Source organism: Miscanthus floridulus, chromosome 1 (assembly GCF_019320115.1).
Source record: "Miscanthus floridulus cultivar M001 chromosome 1, ASM1932011v1, whole genome shotgun sequence".
NCBI lineage: Eukaryota > Viridiplantae > Streptophyta > Magnoliopsida > Poales > Poaceae > Miscanthus > Miscanthus floridulus.
Window position 1 is genome coordinate 192,649,608 of NC_089580.1, and position 10,444 is coordinate 192,660,051.

A 10,444-nucleotide genomic window follows, 5' to 3' on the forward strand; every position below is an offset into this window, starting at 1 on the left:
CACAGTCGCTGACTTCCACAGATCTGTTCCAGTGCAAGCAAATGCAGGGAGAGATACTACACGACTACTTCCGGAAATTCGTGCAACTAAAGGCGAAGGCACCAGATGTCCTAGACGAGATCGCCATTGAAGCAGCGATCAAAGGCCTCTGAATCGGGCCGTTCGCAGCACACCTAGCAAGAAAGAAACCAACTTCCACACAACAGTTGTATGACGAGTTCGAGAAGTACTGCAGATCAGACAATGACCTCCGCAAAAGGCTGAAGGAGCAAGGTCAAAACAGATAACAAAACGGCAGCAAAAATTCCCAGAAAACCTATACGAACCAGAATGTATCAAATCAGAAGCCAGACCAGGGGCAAGTGCTCAGCATCGAGGGTCAACCTCACCCCGAGCAAGGGCAATAGGCAGCGCCAGCACAGCGGAGACCTAGACAAGGAACCAAGGTCGGTAAGGTTACCAAGGCAAAAACTAGAACAGAAACCAAAGCCAGAAACAACGCAGGCCATATTGCGTTTTTCACGGCGAAAACGCAGGGCATAGCACCAAAGATTGTCCGGAGACAAAAGAAACACAGGAAAGGATGAAGAACAAGCAGACTGCCCAACCTCCGACACAGCAGAGCGCAAGAGAGGTCAACACCACCTACACAACTGGCCACCAGCAGTACTGCCCAATGTACCCAGCGCTAAACGCAACCCAAATACATCCCTCCACACTGGCCTCTGCCTATTACCCAAACTTCCTACCAGCATGGCGGTCATACCTTCGCAGCAGCCTTCGGCGGGCAACTACAGGTCGGAGGCAAGCCTGACCTACATAAACCCAAAATCTCCCCATATAACCTACCTCGAAACAAACCCACCGGAACAAAACCGAATAAGGTTCGAGCCTCCGCAGCCACAACACCACATGCAGCAACTGCCTCCGCCACCACCTCACAACCAACCCCCAACACCAAAAAACGAGCCAAACCCAGAAAACCAAGTCAACCCTCATGGAGCACTGCCAACAATAGGCATGATATTGCCAATCGCCGGAGGATCATCAATGGAGTTTCAAACTAAAAAGCAGAAAAAGGACCACCTCCGCCTGGTAAACAATGTAGCAGTCCAAGGCCCGACGAAACACACAGATTGGTCTAGAGTCCCAATCACCTTCACAAAAGAAGATCTGCAGCTAGAGAGCTACCCTCACACAGACGCATTGGTGATCAAGACCAACATAGCAGCATGGGAGATAAGCAGAATACTGGTTGACACTGGCAGTTCAGCAGATATCATCTTCGCAAATACCTTCGACCAAATGAAGCTCAGCAGAAATCAACTATAGCCCTCCGAATCCCCTTTAATAGGATTCGGAGGCAAGCAGATATAAGCATTAGGAAAAATCTCACTCCCAGTGTAGTTCGGAACCCAAGCGAATGCCAGAACCGAGTACATAACCTTCGACGTCGTCAATCTGTATTACCCATATAATGCCATCTTGGGCAGAGGATTCACAACCAAATTCAACGCAGCACTGCATATGGCCTACCTGTGCATGAAAATATCAGCACTCCATGGTATTATCACAGTCCAAGGCAGCCAAAAAGAAGCAAGAAACATAGAGAAAGCTATCTATAGAGCCCAAAGAAACATCAATGCAGTCGAGTCGGCAGAAAAAGAACTAGAGCCTCCAGATATGCCTAGAGGAGACACAGATATGGCAGGTCAAAAAGAGATAAAGCTGATCCCTCTAGAAAAAAAGTTACCAGACAGAAAAGTAACAATCAGCTCACAATTGAGCAAGGCAGAAGAGGAAGAGCTCATGGAAACTCTAGTAAAAAACAAGGATATCTTCGCCTGGTTAGCCTCCGACCTCCAGGGAGTCAGCAGGAACATCATACTGCACGAACTGGATATCAATGAAAACATGAGACCAAGAAAGCAGAAACAGAGAAAAATGTCAGAGGATAGAATCCTGGCAGCAAAGGCGGAGGTGCAAAGATTGCTAGATGCAAAAGTGATCAGAGAAGTCAAGTATTCATAATGGCTTGCAAACATAGTACTGGTACCAAAGAAAAATGGCAAAATGAGAATATGCATAGATTTCACAGATCTGAATAAAGCTTACAAAAAAGACCCTTTCCCATTGCCAAGAATAGATGCCTTTGTCGACAAGGCAGCCAGATGCCAGAGGTTCTCTCTCCTCGACTGTTTCTCTGAGTATCACCAAATCTGGATGAAAAAAGAAGACGAAGACAAGACAAGTTTCACCACTCCATTCGGGACATATTGCTACACCAGAATGCCAGAGGGCCTCAAAAATGCCAGAGCAACCTTTGCCAGAATGACAAAGTTTTGGGCTCACAACTAGATAGAAACATCATAGCCTACGTCGACGACATAGTGGTCATGAGCAAGAACAAGAATGATCATGTCTCCAACTTACAGGAGACCTTCGCCAACCTCAGGACAGCTGGCCTCCACCTCAACCCAGAGAAATGTATATTTGGAGTCACAAAAGGGAAGATGCTAGGTTATATCATAAGCAGCGAAGGCATCAAAGCGAACCCGAACAAAACCAGAGCAATAATGACAATGGCAGAGCCCAAAAACAAGAAAGAAGTGCAAAAGCTGATGGGAAGAATAGCAGCGCTCAACAGATTCATCTCAAAATCAGCAGAACACAGCCTACCCTTCTTCCAAGCCCTGAGGGGCGGAGGCAACTTCGAATGGGGGTCCAAGCAGTCGGAGGCATTTCATAACCTCAAAGAGTATCTGGCAAACTCACTGATGGTCTCCGTCACAAAATCGGACAGCCACCTATTGCTGTATGTGGCAGCCTCCGACCATGCAGTCAGCGCAGTCTTAGTCCACGAGCTGGAAAAAGAATCAGGCAAAACTCAAAAACCAGTTTATTTTATCTCAGAAGCACTGTCCGGAGCCAAGCTCAACTACACAGAGGTAGAGAAAGTTGCCTACGCAGTGCTGATGGCATCAAGAAAACTAAAGCATTATTTCCAAGCCCATGAAATCTTAGTTCCAACATCGCTGCCACTACAAGACTTGCTCAGAAACAAAGAAGCCTCCGGCAGAATAGGCAAATGGGCTACAGAGCTATCACAGTTTGGTATCTCGTATGTCCACAGAACAGCAATCAAATCACAAGCATTAGCTGATTTTGTAGTAGATTGGACACCTCCGACAGAGCCCAAGGTACAACCAACAACTCAAGGCTGGATAGCATTCACAGATGGAGCCTGGGGCCAAGCCGGAGCAGGAGCCTCCACCGTCCTAACGGCACCCTCCGGCGTCAGACTGAAATACGCAGCAAGGCTAGAGTTCAAATCAACAAACAACATAGCAGAATATGAAGGCCTGATCTTAGCGCTGACCAAAGCAAAAGGCCCTAGGGGCAAAAACATTGACAGTCAAAATAGATTCTCAAGTGGTCACTGGCCAAGTAGAGAAAGAATACACAGCAAGAGAGCCAGAACACATCAAATACCTATCCGTTGTTAGAAATTTGGAGCGGAGATTCGAGGGTTTCACCCTGAAGCACATCCCAAGATCAGAAAATGCAGAGGCAGATGAATTGGCAAAGGCTGCGGCAAACAACCTGCCACTGCCACTAAACACTTTTTACCAGATCTTGAAGTCTTCGGCAACTGCGGAGACATCTAAGGCACTAAAGCCCATACTACACCTGCAAAATGAAGATTGGAGAAAGGCGATAACAGAATTCCTAGAAGGCAAAACCACCAAAGAAGATGAAGCAAAAGCAGCAAGAATACAGGCCAGGGCAAGAAATTACACAATCATAGATGGTGTACTATACAAGAAAGGAGTAGTCCAGCCTCTCCTCAAATGCATATCGCAGAGCGAAGGCATAGAGTTGCTTCAAGAAATACACTCAAGAATTTACGGGTCGCACATTGGCTCTAGAGCTTTATCAGCAAAGGCAATAAGGCAAGGCTTTTATTGGCCAACACACATACAAGACACAGAGCAGACAGTCAAAACATGCAAAGCATGCGAAACATTCTCTCCAGGACAGTCAAAACCATCGTCGGAGACCCAGCTTTTACATCCGACATGGCCGCTGCAAAGATGGGGTATGGACCTGGTCGGCCCATTACCGTCGTCCCAAGGAGGAAACAGATTTGCAGTAGTAGCAGTGGAATATTTCACAAGATGGATAGAGGCAAAGCCGCTGGCGAAGATAACCTCAGAAACTATCAGAAAATTCTTTTGGCAGAACATCATTTGCAGATTCGGTGTACCGAGGATTTTGACAGTAGACAATGGAAAATAATTCAATTCAGAGAACTTCAAAGAATTCTGCAAAAACATAGGGACAAAATTAGCCTTCGCCTCGGTATACCACCCAGAGTCCAATGGAGCAGTGGAAAGAGCAAACAGAATAGTGTTTTCAGCAATATCAAAAACACTGCTGGGCCTACGCAAAAGAAAATGGATAGATGAATTACCTAGGGTTATTTGGTCACACAATACATCTGTCTCAAGAACAATAGGTTTCACACCATTCAAACTGCTCTATGGAGAAGAGGCCATGATGCCAGAAGAAATAAAGCATGAAAGCCTCCGCACAACAAGTCAGCATATGTTGCAAGATGAAGAATATGCAAAAGAAACAATAGAAGCCACAAGACTGGAAGCAGTCGATAACATTGCAGAATATCAGTCCCAAACCAAGAAGTGGATAGACTCTCAGGTGGTAAGGAAAGACATAAAACACGGAGACCTCGTACTCAGGAGAAAACCCAATGCACAATTTGTCGGCAAGTTGCAACCGAAATGGGAAGGCCCATACACAGCAACGGCAGCAGGCCGACCTGGCTCTTTCCACTTGACTGACAGTGAAGGTGTCACGACAACCCACACATGGAATATTGACAGCCTTCGTAGATACTACGTCTAGGCAATGTACCAAAGGGCAACCTCCGCAAAATATAAGCGGAGGCCCCTCCATGCATTTACCTTAGTTTTTTTACTTCAATCATACAAAATGTAAAAGAGCTTGCACTCTTTTCCTCATAGGGGAACTCCAAGCGGAGGTGAGGTTTTAATGAGGCAGGCTCAATGTAAAAATCCTCTACAAGTATAAAGAGGTAATTCCCCAAAAGAACGCCCCAAAAAACCCAAAACCGAAAGCGGCCAGCTCTAGCGCCGCAATATTCGGTAAACAAAAACTACAGGTCCTTTCAAAGCGCCAGCCATAGGCAAGGGCAATTTGAAACGACCTCTATGGCCAAATAGGCCTTCGCCCTTGATAAAGACCTGACCAAAGTCAGGCATCAAGGCAAAAATCTTTGGCCAAAAAGGCCTCCGACCCTTGTCAAAGACCTGACCAAAGTCAGGCAACAAGGCAAAAATCTTTGGCCAAAAAGGCCGCCGACCCTTGACAAAGACCTGACCAAAGTCAGGCATCAAGGCAAAAATCTTTGGCCAAAAAGGCCTCCGACCCTTGACAAAGACCTGACCAAAGTCAGGCATCAAGGCAAAATTTTTGGCCGAACAGGCCTCCGACCCTCGAAGAAGACCTGAACAAGTTCAGGCGCCAAGAAAAAAAAACCTTGGCTAAACAGGCCTCTGACCTTAAAAAAACCCTAGCATCAGGGGCAACAAATTTGTGGCGCTAGAACCAGGAAAAAGGTCTCCGCCATCCGAAACAGGAAAAACAGAAAGTGCCTGACAAAACACTGCCACCAATGCGGTGCCAGGCCTCTTTACTTCAAAAAGATCTCAAGGGGAACGAATAATTCAGGCAAGATACAGGCCATTAAAGCCAAGATACGTTCCAACTAACAACATACAAAAATGTTAACACTCGAAAGCCACCACCCCACTATAAAAACGGATTCCCCCCATGCCCTTAAGAAACTCAGTCAGCATAAGGCGCAAGGGCGCAAGGGGGGAGCAAGGCATAGCACAGGCAAAAGCCATAGCGATAGCCATGGAGGCAGGGGTCTCCTTAGATATCCAAGTCGGCCGTAGATATTGTACGAAAACTCGTAAAATCGGAGGCACCAGTAGACAGTCGGAGACAGTGGGAAAAGAGATAGGGCCTACGGCACGGTGATGAACAACAAAGGCCTACGGGAGCAGGGGGATATCGTACGAAAACTCATAACATCCCCCTAACGCTGGAGACCTAACCTACCATCTCCAAAGACCAACCATGTCCCACGGGTGTGCAGCGTCGGAGGCCCATGCCTCTAGACAGCTAAAACACCCAGCTAAAGAAATACCAAAAGTCTCCGCCGTCTGCACAAGCTGCGCCAAACCTCCAGTCGGATCAAACACCAATTCGGCAAGCCTCGCGAGGCGGACTTCAAGTACGCCTCCGCTGGTCGGAAAACTGTGGAGACTTCTACCCCGGCCATCAAGTGAGAACAGAGAAGGAGAGAAAATGGGACGAAGGTCCTGGCCACCACCTCTGTATCGCGCACGTTCGCCCAAGCAAAGAACAATAGTGCGCAAGCTCAGGACTAGACGAGATATGTAAACTAGCACGACAGGCTCAAGCCACCGCACAAACAATCAAGAAAGTGAACCTGTCTTGTATTCCATAAAGCGTCGGGAAACATTCTTACAGGACACCAACTTGAAATAAAATCCTAACTATTGTGGCGGAGGTCCGCGCCAAGCGAGCGCGCGAGTAAACCGAGCGCGCTCGTCGTCTATGTCAAACCTAACTGACACGAACACGTCGCGTGCAACGCTGTGGGGAAAGGCCAAACGCCAATACTCCCAAAGCTCTCCGCTCACGTAAATACCGTCGTTGTAGAGAGTCAAAGGCACAACATCTTGCGCAGGCTCCCGATTCGGAACCTGCGCAAGGTTAAAATTTTCCACAAAACCATTCAGAACAAAATAAACTTTATTCACAAAAGTCTAGCTGGACTGCAAAATACACGCTAAAACAACTAAGTGCTACAAAGAGCCTAGACCTCCGGCGCATCGGCCGCAGTGGAAGTCCCTGGAGCAGAGCCCGCATCAACTGTGGGTGGGCACGGCACCTGCGGCCTCCGACCACCAGCACCACCGCCGATCGTAGATCCCCCCGGAGCGCCATCAGCGGTGGAGGCACCGACCGCAGTCGCCGAGCGCGGAACTGACGGAGGCCTGCCCGCAAGACCCTTCTACGCATCCTAAAGCATAGGCCAGAGTGTCAGGGGCAAAAGCAACGAAAGCCTTCGCAGCATCGCCAAAAACAAAAAGAAAAAGGGGTGGCTACAAAGACTACAAATACCTTCGCCCTCTTGTCCTCCGCCAGTTTCCGAGCAGCAGATCTCCCAAATGGAGCCCAAAAGTGCCCAATGAAATTTCTCAAGGTTTTTCGCAAACCAAGAGAGGTCTCACCGAGCTCCTCCAGACCAGGCAGCGCCCCCTCCGGAATACTTTCGGTATGCGTACACCCGCCGTGCGCCAAGAGTTTGGCATAATTCGCCACTCCCGCTAGCGCCCCGTAGTCCGTGCAACCGTTGATCAGACCGGGGAGCTTCGCAAGGTGACGCTTTAGCCAGGAGGCGAGGGCGTACACGCTGTCTTCCTCCGAAGGAGCGGAGGTTTTGCCTCCGAGCTCGGCGACGGTGGCCCGGTAGTGGCCAACGGTTGCAGCAAGGACTCCTTTGACCGAGTCCAAACGCCTCGTCGTCAAAGACAGGTGCTCCCTCACCGCTGCTGCGGATTCCTTCTCGGAGGCAAGCTCTCGCCAGAGACCCTCGGTCAGCTCGTTTGCCCTACGGGCCTGCTCGATGGACAAAACCTCCGCTTCCCGGGCCTTGGCAAGATCGGCCCTCAAGCCATCCTTTTCTTACTCCTTCTCCGTCAGAGACAGGCGGAGAGCTGTAAGAGAGTCCGATAGACCCCCTTTTTCACCTTCTAGGCGCTCGATTTCCGCCTTGAGCGCTTCGATCACGGTGTCTCGGTCGGAGACCTCGCGGGTACAACGCTCTTCCATAACGACACCCGTGTGATACCCCTGCGACCAGAGGGAAAAAACCAAAGCGATCAACAACGGGAAGCGAGCATACACAAAAAAATAAAAGAAAGAAAGGGGCAAAACCACTGAAGACGCACCAGGCTCTAGTGTTCTAGATGAACACGGAGAAGTTGGAAGAAATCCATGTCCCTCAGACGCTGCTTGAAGCGATCTGTTCAAAGAAGAACAAACAAACACAAAACGATAAGGTGAGAAATGCAAATCTCACGTTAAACACACCAACAGCCAAAGACCACCTCCGACATCCCTAAGAACAGCAAGATAATACTCCTCCCAACCTGAGATAGAGGTGTCGGAGGAGCCTATGTAAAAATACAACAACAACAACAGCTCAGGTCAGAGGGCAGATCAGAAACTAGCAACAACAACAGGCCAAATGATGATCAAAATAAACATTCTATACTCACTCGGACCCGGCGTCGTCAGCCCCGGCTGCCCCGGACCAAACCTAGCGCCGACAGCGGCCGCTCGCTCCTCTGGGGTGAGGAGCCTAGCCATGACATCACCTGCAAAGCAACACATACACAGTATTAGCACTCGGCACGATACGTAAAGGAATGAACCGAGCGAAGACAATAAACACAAAAATGTGCACCAAACTGACTTACTCATAAAAAGCCCAGGCTGGGCAGCTTGCCGCGCCCACTGAGCAGAAGTCTCCGCCATATCGTGTGGCGAAGGCCCAAAGGGCCGGATCTCCTTGGACGGCGGCTCGGCGGGCGGAGGGCTTGAAGAAGGCCGAGTCACCGGGGCCTGCTCAGCAAGCGCGGCCTCCACCTGCTCGACGTCGGCCGTCGGCACGGGCGAAGGCGCGATAATGGCAGGGGACGGAGGAGCATGCCGCGGGATGGCCTCCGTGTCCTCTTCAGAGCTCGAGCACAGCCCGCCAAGAATGTCGGGCATAGGCTCGACGACGCTACCTTCCGGCTGATTGCCGACACACAGCACCATGCGAGGAGCGCTCAGGGGCAGCGCCGGCCTCCGGATGCTCGGCACCGCTCACAGCGCCGCTCGTAGGGCACACCGGAGCTAAAGGAGAGCCGCGGTCACCTCCACTCGCAACCCGCACGTCAGCAGACGGGATGGAGGAACTCTCAACGTCTTCACTGCCGGCGGAGGCAACGCACGCACTACCAGCAGAAGACAAGGCCGGTGCAATCAACGGAGCACCGATCTTCTTCTTCTTTTTCACAGGTGCCCGAGAGCCGACGGCGCCCTTCCTCTTCTTAGACTCGGCCTCCGCCGTAACATTCTTCGCGAAGGCCTTCTTCTTCTTCTTCTCGATCGAAGCCAGGACCTCGGCGGGAACCTCGCGCTCCCGGTAGACGATCCCAACCTCCTCAAAAACTCAATTGAGCCGCGGCATGGTGCCTGCCACGGCCATCCGAGACGTGTACTCACGCTCAGAAATCTTGCCAACCAACCCTATGGCGGCTTCCTCAACTTCGGAGACGAAACCGTCCTCCGTCACCCCCTCCCCCAAGGACCGACCAAAGAGGGGGAACAGAATCCCGGCCTCCGGCCCGAAAACGGGAACCTTGACTTGCTCCAGCCGAAAGGCTGGGTTGTTTTTGCCCAAGGGCCAGTAGTTGGAGGCCATGATCTCCTCCACCAGATCGTGGCCACCAGAGTAGCGGCACGCTGCCGCAAAAGCCTGATCACAAGCCTCCCTCATCGGAGACACCTCCTCCGGTGGATCCACGCGCATGTGCGGCGCCATCTCCTCCATCCGAGAAGTCAATGGATACTCCGAGAGCTCCACGCCATCCTCGGTAGTGCTGCGGACCCCGTAGGTCTTCACATAGAACCACTGCTCAAGCCAGCCGTGGTCCCATTTGCCTTTCTGGCAGAATGAAATCTCCAGGCGATCTACGCCTTGGTTCCTCTTCGACATGAAGGTGCAACTACCGTACTGGTAGGCCACCTCCACCTCCTTGCCCTCTCGCACCTCCTTCTTCTTCTTCGGCTGTTTCTACAGCTCATAGTACGTGCAGAAGGTGTCCACATCCGGCTTGGCGCCGTAAGAAACGCACGCCCAGCAGAATTTGCTAAGCGTGAGGAAAGCAGTAGGGGTCAGATGATGGAGCTGGACATTGAAGGTCTCCAACACCCGGCGAAGGAAGGGGATGTAAGGAAGGCGGAGGCCGTAGGTGAAGAAGTCCCGAAAGACCACCGCATATCCTTCCTCTGGTTCCGGAACAGTCTAGCCAGGCGGAGGGATTTTTACCCTAGAAGAAGGAAAACATGACTCCTTCAACATCTCCGCGATTGCCTCCTCAGTAATAGAGGAGGGGCCGAAGTCCCAAGACTTTATCGCCATATCTCTGGAGTCCGCGGTGATCAGGTCTCCGATAGACGCAGAGAGACTCCCCAAATCCTCCTCCACTAGTTTTTCAAACTCCAACGCGGAGGCAGAGGCAAGCATGCACTC